Below are 10,413 nucleotides of genomic sequence, written 5' to 3'. Positions count from 1 at the left end.
TTTAATGAAAATAAATATTTAGAGAAATTTCCTTTGGCTATATGAGTTATTTGTCATTCATGCGAAGTATATTTTTAAATTGAATGGAATTGTGACAAAAAGTAAAGTTATTATGATTTTTACCTGTTTACTCAATAGATACACTCGGATAGGCATAATGTCAGGTTTAAGGTTAGAGTTATTCTAGACGAATATTGTCTTTGAAAGAGAATTTATGATGCAATTTTTTTTTGTATTAAAGAACAAATAATAAACTATACTCCTCTAAACGCATGTCATTTCTAATGTAATATAAATAATTAAATATGATTTCATTTATATAACAATTTACAGCCACATAGATTCATTATATCTATATAAAAATACCAATAAACATACTCATTCTCTTACTTAACATGCGAGGAACAAACGATTCAGGTCATATCATGTTAACAAACAGATATGAATACAACCATGACTGTTTTGGTCAAATCTCTTTGATTTATGAGAAAATAGGACATCAAATATCATTCGTAATATGGAACAAACGACAAGTACATGCAATCAGAAAATGGTGAGAAATTGAATGCAAAGAATTTCCCAAACGAGTGTGAAGAATGTCAATATTAACTAAGTTGTCATATGATCAAAGAATAAGGAAAGAAATATTTGGCTTTGTATGATAAATGATACATTATATGTTTAGTTTCGAATGTGAATCATTCTTCTATTTGTGCTGTTTATTTTTAAACGAAGCCAATGTATAACAGAGTGGGGAAAGTATAAAAAAAAACTAGAAGAGAACATAATGTCCGGAATGTGAATCTTTTTTTTTTTCAAAAATGTTCATAGAAATATGCATTTACATTCAAAAACAAATGATGGTTTAGCACGAGATGATTGTTGTGTGTGCATGTCTGTAGTATTTAAAGTTAGTTCTATTTGGTCTTTTTCTAGTTGGGTGGTTCCAGTATTCCTGCATCGCACTAAGGATAAGTTTCCTGCTTTTTGACGTTTTATCTGTAATATGCAGCCTTCATAGCCACTTTAGCTGGCCCATTGTCTTTTTGTTTAGGTTTTTGCTTAAGCTGGTTCTAGGGGCCGTTGAAGGCAATATGCAATTTACACTACTATATGAACAGGCCTTATCAAACTGAGTCTGCAATATTTTAAATTTTGCCGTTTTGGGCGTTCTTAATGGATTCCGTTTGTCCCTGTTTAAATACTGCGAAAATAAAACAATATTGAATTGATAGATACTACTTTCTTGAAATATTGTAGACATTATTATAGCCAGCAATATTTCTAAATTGTACAAAACGCCTGGTTAAGTCACGAGGATAGATGAGATGTGTTTCGTTAGAGATTTTCAAGATTGAGTAAGACATCATATAAAGTTTTTGTGAATATGTCTGTTATTTCTATTTCTGCCCCTGTCTTTCATATAAATAAATAAATTTATAAGCATAAGGATGTGCTTGCCTAAAAAATAAAAATAAAAAAATATTGTGTCTGGAAGATTAAATATTATTAACATCAAGACACGTTGTGATAACGCAATTATACTATATATAAGCTATAAATGGGTCAAATGTCTTCTTAACGTTGTAGTTACTTTCTTCCTCCTTCATTAGGACAAACATTTGCAAACACTCTTATAAATTTCTAAAACTGTCTCATTTATTTAAATTTTGATTGATAAAAATGCTTTAATTATTTAAAAATGTTAAAACGTTTAAGTATTTAAGTATATTGCTGTAGATATCATAATAATTTTCCAGTGTATATATTTTTTAGTGTTTTATCATGTTTAATTGTTTATTCTGATGAATAATGACACATATTTTCATAATGATTAGAATCTCGATTAGGCTTTCGGCCACGCTATTTGAAATAAGAGTAAACATTATCATTATTATATAACTTCAATATTGACAAAGAATTTCTAAACTGCAAATATATCTTAGCTGCGCGAATTAATGAACAGTAAGTGCTAAAATATGCATACAAATAGTGTATTTTTATAAAGGCGAAAATCTTGAACATGGAGCCTATTTATATTCTATTACAAAGTGCGACACACATTTCGTGATAAATTCTTGTTTTCTTTCATATTTTCTTTCATGAAAATTTCTATGATTAATTTCCCAAAAGAGTTGTGTCTTGAAATATTCAATTCAAATATGGAAGCATTTGTAATAAAGGCAGTGTCCTGTCAACTTTTAACAGTATTCACGTGTCCCAACACTGTTCAAATATGGAATACTGACCTTTATACACACTGATGGGGAAATATTGGCAAGGACAGAACATTGTAATGCACTCTTTTGGTATTATTTATTACAAATTATTGCTTGTTTGATAATTTTGCTGTTGACGACAAAAATGTTAACGAAATCACTTTAAAGTGTATGAAGCTATATATCTGCTGCAAACATTATTGTTTGAATTTACATGAGAATATTTCCAAATAAAAATATATTAGTAAATTGCCTTAAAATTGTTTTCCGGAAAGTTTTATACTGTTTACGTACAATATTCATGTGTGTTAAATAGCATTCTATGCTACAACTATTTTGGGAACCGGCCATAAGATTATGGAACCAAATCATTTTACACTTGGTAAAACATATCTAAAATTACCAAAACATAACTGTGATGACATCGCACTAGCACGTGAAAAGAATGACATAATTGCTTTTTTCACCAGAAACGATTACAAAATGTGGAATTACATTATTAGACGTATATTTTAATCTTCTGGTTTCGTAGTAACGGTTATTGCCAGAAAGTTTACAAACATCTCATACCAAATATAATTCAATATATTCCTCTTTTTTCAATAACAACATTTATCAGCAATAAGAAAATAGTTAACGTTGAGACAACAGGTCTTTTCCGATTTTATGTTGCCGTTTCGACACAAGACATTTGGCTTTAGAAACCTCCAAGTAATATACCATTAGACTTGATTAAAGAGCACACGTGGCAATTACCTAGCAATCTGATGTCGAAACTAAACTATGATTTCAATAGTAACAGACTATGCCCAGAGAAAGATAAGCATTTTGGAAGAAGTCAAGTATATCTTATTTTGGTTGTATACTTATACTCCATCGTATTGTGATATCAGAAGTACATAATGCACAAACCAACTTCACAGTATTTTTTTCCTTTACGAACAAAAGAAATGAGGGGAATGCCAGAACAAAATTAATAAGGATTAGGACACTGCAACAAAGAACGATAATTCTTTTGATTTTGAGATGCAATATCGGAAATAAATCTGTCCAGAAAAAAACTTCAATGATATCCTTTGAATCGAAACATAAAATGACGATACGAGTACTGTAAATTATCATTTTCTATAAAAAATAGAGAATGAAAATATATAAATGTAATTAAATTATATATTTATTTAAAAAATCAAAATATTGTTCAGTACATTGTCATATGACATCATAAAATTTATCCTTAAAATGGTTCGTCACACAATTCATCATTTACATGGTTTGTTATTAACTACTCAGACGTTTTGTTTTGGATATGTTGTACGATTTCAATCGAACCATGCTTGTTTTACGAGTTTGCTCTCAAATGTTTTATGGGTATCTAAATATATTTTTTCTTTATCTATTACATACAACAAGTTAAAACATAAAAATAACATATCATTATCAAAAACCATGTTAAATACAATTTAATCTATGTTTGTTAAATAAACAAATGCCATCAAGAAGGTCTTGCAGGATTAAATATTATATCAATAAAGGCGCCGTCATATATTACTTAGAACATTAAGATCATCGGTCAATGAAAGAAATATTTTTATTTTTTACGAGTTTTAATATCTAACTCTATCTAAAAAGGATGCTTGTTTCAAGCGTTGTGTGGACACAAATTGATACTTCTAATCTGCAAACTACTTTTTATAATATTAATGGAGGAGACAGATTCATTGAAACACTCTTTTTTTCAATTGAAATTCACGTTTTAGTTCAATATGAAAAATTGTCATTTTCAACAAATCTGAGGAATTTCATGTTGTTTTTTTATTTTTTTTGTTTTTTTTTTTTTTGTTGTTTTTTTTTTTTTTTTTTTTGTTTTTTTTTTGTTGTTGTTGTTGTTGTTTTTTTTTTAATGGACAAAAAAATGCATGCTGTTAACTATGTGACGGCATGGAATACGTAAAAATTCACATTGCATTTGCCTACCATCTGAGAGTAATGACTGATAATCTATCATTTGTTGAACAGACACTTGTCAGGGACATTCATTGCCAAAAGGTTAAAGTAATAAACCATGCTAAATTGCATACAATAATATTTATTCAAATATATGTTGTCATCTTAATTCTAAAAGAATGTTTCTCAATATATCATTTTCCAAATGAAAAAAACAACTATCATATTGATTATAAAGGCTGAAAACTATATGTAAATTGTCAAACACAAAGCATGTCTAGACTATGTTGGTTTGTACAAACAATTAAGCTAAAGCAATGCAGAGCTAACAAACATTTTACATTCACAATTACATTCATAACAAAGCCTCCAATAATGTCTAGTTATTTGCTAATGCAGATTATTTTCTAAAGTTGCTGGCATACCAAAACAAAGTTGGAAGCAACGGTAGTTATGAACGTGGGAGGGACATGTTTAATCTCGTATTAATCCTAATTCATCCAAATAAAGTCGAATTGTCTCGTGTGATTTAACCAAATGTCTACAATTATTTTCCCAATAGACTGCTCGGATTGAAAAATTCATTTATAGAAACGAACGCTATTTTCAACTGAATCAGTGCTTAATTCTGGCATTTGTGCCATAGTATAAGTTATTGATTTCAATCAATTCAATAGCAATAGATGCAAATAATGTTTATGTAAATGTGTTGTCGAATATAATTTCAAATGGTCCTTTGTCTAGTTTTTGACGATAATGTTGGCGTTAAACTATAAATAAAAACTATTTGCAATTGTTCTCATTGTTCTCTCTCAAACCCTTTTTAAATTGAGAAGATCTCCTGAAAATACCTTATTTTTGTAAACTCATTTTTAAGTACAATATGGCTATTTGTAGAAGATATACTTTGGAAATGTTTCTCTAGAGGAGATTTTCATCTCCATGTCTTTATATGCAGTCATAATATGAACCATTTAGTCATCTTGTAGATTTTGCCATTTATTTTGCCATTTATAAAAATATCAGGAAACGTATCTCGTAACAGATTTATCAGGTGTATACATTAAGACATCAAGAAGTCGAAAGTTGAAAAATATATTTTTTTAATTATAACGCGGCTGTACAAATGGCAACAGAAAATTTAAAATGCCAACAGTCAGAAATCTTTCTTCCGCGGTAATCAGGTAGCAACCACAGCTATTATCTTGTAATCAGCGTTTCTAAATTATTGTCGCCAGTTAACTTTAAATTTCAAATGGACCGGGGACTAAGGAGTAAAGTTTGCCTTAATTTGCTTTATTTTACTCTTCGAGCGTAATTTAGGAAGAAAACAAAAAGGCTTGTAAGTTTTTTTTTAAGTTAACGGAAATTACAATGATTTTAGTCACATTCATACTAAAATTATATTAGAACATTTTTTATATTTGTGTCTGAACACTTACACATGTATATCTTACTGATCTACATGAAAAAAGTGTGCGAAGCAGCAAGTTTCATATCATTTTATAGAAATTAAAGGGATTATGCAGATAAAGTCTTCCTACATATTTTTTATTTATGTTTGATTCTACACTTTCTATTCTTGTTTAAATAATATAAGCAACTGTCAGGTATAATGAAAAATTGATATGTGCTCAGCACTATGACCTCATTTCTAGAATTTTATACATGGAACCAATAATTCTGTCATTCCAAGGCAACCAATTTGCAGAGAGAAATGTACCTTTCAAATTTGTTGACGATGTTGTGATCCCTGTTAACTTTTAGTTCACAACAACAAAGTGATTTTATCGTTTGGCATTTGACATAAGAAGAAGACTGTTAAATTGAAGACCAATTCAAGAATTTATAAAACTCCAAATTGTCGTTTTTGTAACTCTTATGGTTTTCAATCTTTTTTTTAATTTCATTTGTATTGTATACATCTTTTTAATATTCTTGAGTATGCAATAGAGATAGCTAAAAGAAAATAACAATTTAAAATTCCATTCGTCTTTTTACTACGTGAGAGAAGTAACTTATTTTATAAGGGTATAAATACTTCATAAGGTTTCATATAACCATAGACATACAAAGGTGAAACTTGTGTCTAGCATTTTTGAGAGACAGAATGACATTGAAAGCATACATTAAACGAATTTGGGCCCATAGTGTACACGTGGAGGAATCACGCCGTTCGTTACCCAAACAAACAAGATGGCGGATGCAGCCAAAAAGTAGGTTTTTCCCTTTTTTCTCTGAAATTCATGATGTTCTTGTGTAATGGTACATATAACAACCTTCTACACAATTTTCCTGGCACACAGAAATTTATTTCATGGTGTTTCGTCCCGTACTTCTTCTGAAATGCGCGTCACCAGATTCGAAGCGAGAGAATTTTCCACCGGTTTGATCGTGGCAACGTACGGCTTCTTCACTCAAATTCGCTGTTTCTTTACATATATGTATATTAACTGAAACCACTGACTTTAAAAAGTTGTAATATGTTGTCAAGTAATCATTCATGCCCATTTTGGCTAGATTTACTGGTGTTAATATTAATATCGGGGCATTTTCCGGAAATGATAACGTATGGCGTATAAAATATCAATGATAACGTACGGCGCATTTTTCTACTTGGTGGATTTCTATTTGTCCAGTCAGCTGATAATAAATTATTTGTATGTAGGAAATGATAGATATTTGAAAAAAAAGTTTGTCATTTCAGAAATAAATTATTGAACAATGCTGCACCATCGGGTATAATCTTTCTAGCTGGTGGCATAATAGATATTCGTTGTAAATATACCAAGTAAAACACACGTTTATAGTTTGAGAATATTTTTGTATAAAATGCAGAATGGAAAGAAAAGCCTCCACTTTCAGGAAACATTTGTGTATTGTTGTCTTCACATTAAATTTCGCCAGTGTTGTGCGATAATTATGGTCGTATCCCCTTATCAGAAAGAAGAAATGCCTTCACCAGAGCAAAAATGTTGAAATGGTACGGAAGACTTGATATATTTTCTTTTCCAAAATTACTTTAACAAATTACTGATAAGAAAATCTTAATATTTGAACCACGTCAAACATAAACAAAACGAAAAGTGATTGCGACTAGCTTACACCCAGAGGAGATGAGCCTGTGTTTATACAATCTGGTCATTAAGCCCTTAATCTGGTCATTAAGCTCATTAAAAGAAAATTCATAAAAGAGAATAATGAATGAGTATAGGTTCTATATTGAATTTATTGAATTAGTTAGAAAATAATGTTTTGCGAAAAAGTTCAATAAATTTATTAAATAAGAAATTTCCAGTTTATTTGACGAAACGTTTTCTATTTAGCGTGACGTTGTGCCACTATAACGTCAGATATATTTGCACGATATATCCTTACAGTTTTTAATTATAAATGATTTGATCAAAACAATTACGAGGGCTGTCCGGAAAGTTCGTAGACAAGGCTATAAAATTATTATAAGCAGTCATATTAATATGATGATTAAATATTTTGCTTAAGTATTCATTCTGCTACAAATTTCTAAATTAAAAAACATGATAAAAGTTGTATTCACAAATCGCCAATCACCATGGCAACATGATCAACGAATCACGGAGCACTTTGATTTCATGACAATATCTACTCGAATAAAAAGTTGCTAAAAGTTGTAATTTTAACGCAAACTCTTGTTTTAATGTTGTGACATCAAAGGGTACTACTGCTTGATATTTAGTGAAAATTACGACGTCATACGCAAAGAAACAACTTGTTAACGACGATTATGGGCAATGAAGTTGCGTTAGTTTTGTGTCGCAAAAATGACGTCAAATTCAAGGACGGAGCAACGTAATGTTATTTTACTTCAAAGCAACGCTTATAATGATTATAATCTTTACTTGAAAAACAAAATCAACCATAAATTGTTAAGGACAACTTGTGTTTAATTGTCAAACACGATTAAGAAGCGGTGATGACAGTATTTTGTATCAGAAACGTATCAGATAACCAAAAGTAGCATGGCCGAAATGTCGTAGATAACGATTGCGTTACAACAATCCTTGAAAAAGACAGACATATCACACACTGTATGGGAACCAGTGACACCTTTGTTGTTGCTTTTTTTAATGTAGTATATGAAATTAATAAAGTAATAGCAAGGGAACATAACATGTATAAAGTATACGTCAGACAGGTTCCATGGCTGTTTAAATCCGAAGAAATTGAATAGTGGATAAACATTAAATTGACGCCGTTGACGTTGTCAAAGTGCTCCATGACGATGTATATATGTTGTATGTAAATGCTGTAAAAATACAAACGTAAGTAACAATTCAGTAATTTTTGATAAATGTGTTCGCTAGATATGTATATTTTTGCTGACAAAATTTGTACAACGTATGTATTGTTATACAATAAAAAATAAAGAAGTATATGAACTTTCCGGACATCCCTCGTACATCCAATTCATAAATTTGCCTATCATATTTTGGTTTTTTTTGTCGCAAACGCCCCAACAAAAACAATCAATCTCTTACAAAATAGTATTGCAGGTATCAGCAATAAAAGAGTGTCATTGAAATTTGCGGTAAACATTTTACCGACCATGATAAAGTTTCAAATCGGATTTGGATTTCGATGTTTTATCCATGTCCGAGAACCCGTCGGAAATCATTAAAAAATTCGTAAACAATATTATCATAGTAGCGTAGTAACCAGTTAGTGTTCATCTGTGTTGTTCTACAGAATTTAGAAACTTTGACAGGAGCGATAGCGGCCGGAGAATGTTTCTTAGATCCGTAGAACAGATACGGATGAATACTTACATACTTAGTGTCAAGCTGTATTTGGCTTCATTAATATTAACTTTCTTTTGTCACTATACTTGTCTATTTTACGAACACATTTCTATGAAGCACTATGAAAAATAGAAGTTTGTGTAGTGTCCAAATTTATTTCTCAACCAATGACAGCGCTGTATTTCTAAAAAAAAAAATATGTGCGTTAATTTTCATTGATGAACAAAAGACGATACTTTATCGAATTCCGTTCATAGTCGATTTCTCATGTTCATAATAGTTCATAGAACAGCATAGTGACGTAATAAAGTGCCAAAGAAGCTTGACTCTTAGTATATTAGTATTCATCCGTAGCTGTTCTACAGAAATTAAAACATCCTTCTGTCGCTATCGCTCCCGTCAAAATCTATAATTTCTATAGAACAGTACGGATGAGCACTAACATATACATAGATATTTGAAATTTGGGATCAAGTTTCACTTTTGACGAAACTTTAAGATCGCCAAAGGTGGAAAAGTTGCTCTATATTCGAGTATGATATGCAAGAAAACATACCACCGGATTTTAATATCCATCCCACTGGCACCTGCACAAGGGCTTACGTTAGCAAGACTCGTTACAGCCCAATGCGAAAGAGCCCTCGGATCGGATATTTCTATCCGATACAGAAACACATGACAGATGTTATGCAAACACTAAATAATATTCAGTTTCTTTATTTGGTTCTACACATCCTAACTGGTAACATAACTTTTCTCTTATATAGAAAATCAATTAAGCAGACAAAAATGCGCCGTACGTTATCATTGATATTTTGTGCGCCATACGTTATCATTTCCGGAAAATGCCCCGATTTTAATATTTTCAGCGGTTATTCTAGCCTGAATGGGCATGATTGCTTAGATGCCGACATATTACCACTTTTTAATGTCAGTGATTTCAGTTAATATACATATATGTAAACAAAACAGTGAAATTTAGAGAAAAAGCCGTACGTTACCACGATCAAACCGGTGGAAAATTCTCTCGCTTCGAATCTGGTGACGCGCATTTCAGAAGAAGTACGGGACGAAACTTCATGAAATAAATTTCTGTGTGCCAGGAAAATTGTGGAGAAGGTTGTAATATGTACCTTTACACAAGAACATCACGAATTTCAGAGAAAAAAGGGAAAAACCTACTTTTTGGCTGCATCCGCCATCTTGTTTGTTTGGGTAACGAACGGCGTGATTCCTCCCCTTGGTGTAATTGACTTATATCTTTTGTTAAAGAGAAAACTTGTAGCCAAGTTTGAGAAAATATTGTTCTGCTTGCAATGTTTAGATTACCATCATGTGGTATTAATTTGATACTTGTTTTTGATTGCAGTTGTTTTATATGATTCCTGTTAATTACTCCTTTATTATATAAAAGACCAAACATAAAAAGCAGCACTCTGATAGAATAATGCTTATATTTATGAATATTTACA

The sequence above is a fragment of the Ruditapes philippinarum genome, unplaced genomic scaffold (genome assembly GCF_026571515.1).
Source record: "Ruditapes philippinarum isolate M1 unplaced genomic scaffold, ASM2657151v2 ctg14121_1_1_1_1, whole genome shotgun sequence".
Classification (NCBI taxonomy): domain Eukaryota; kingdom Metazoa; phylum Mollusca; class Bivalvia; order Venerida; family Veneridae; genus Ruditapes; species Ruditapes philippinarum.
Note: the sequence above shows the minus strand (reverse complement) of the source record.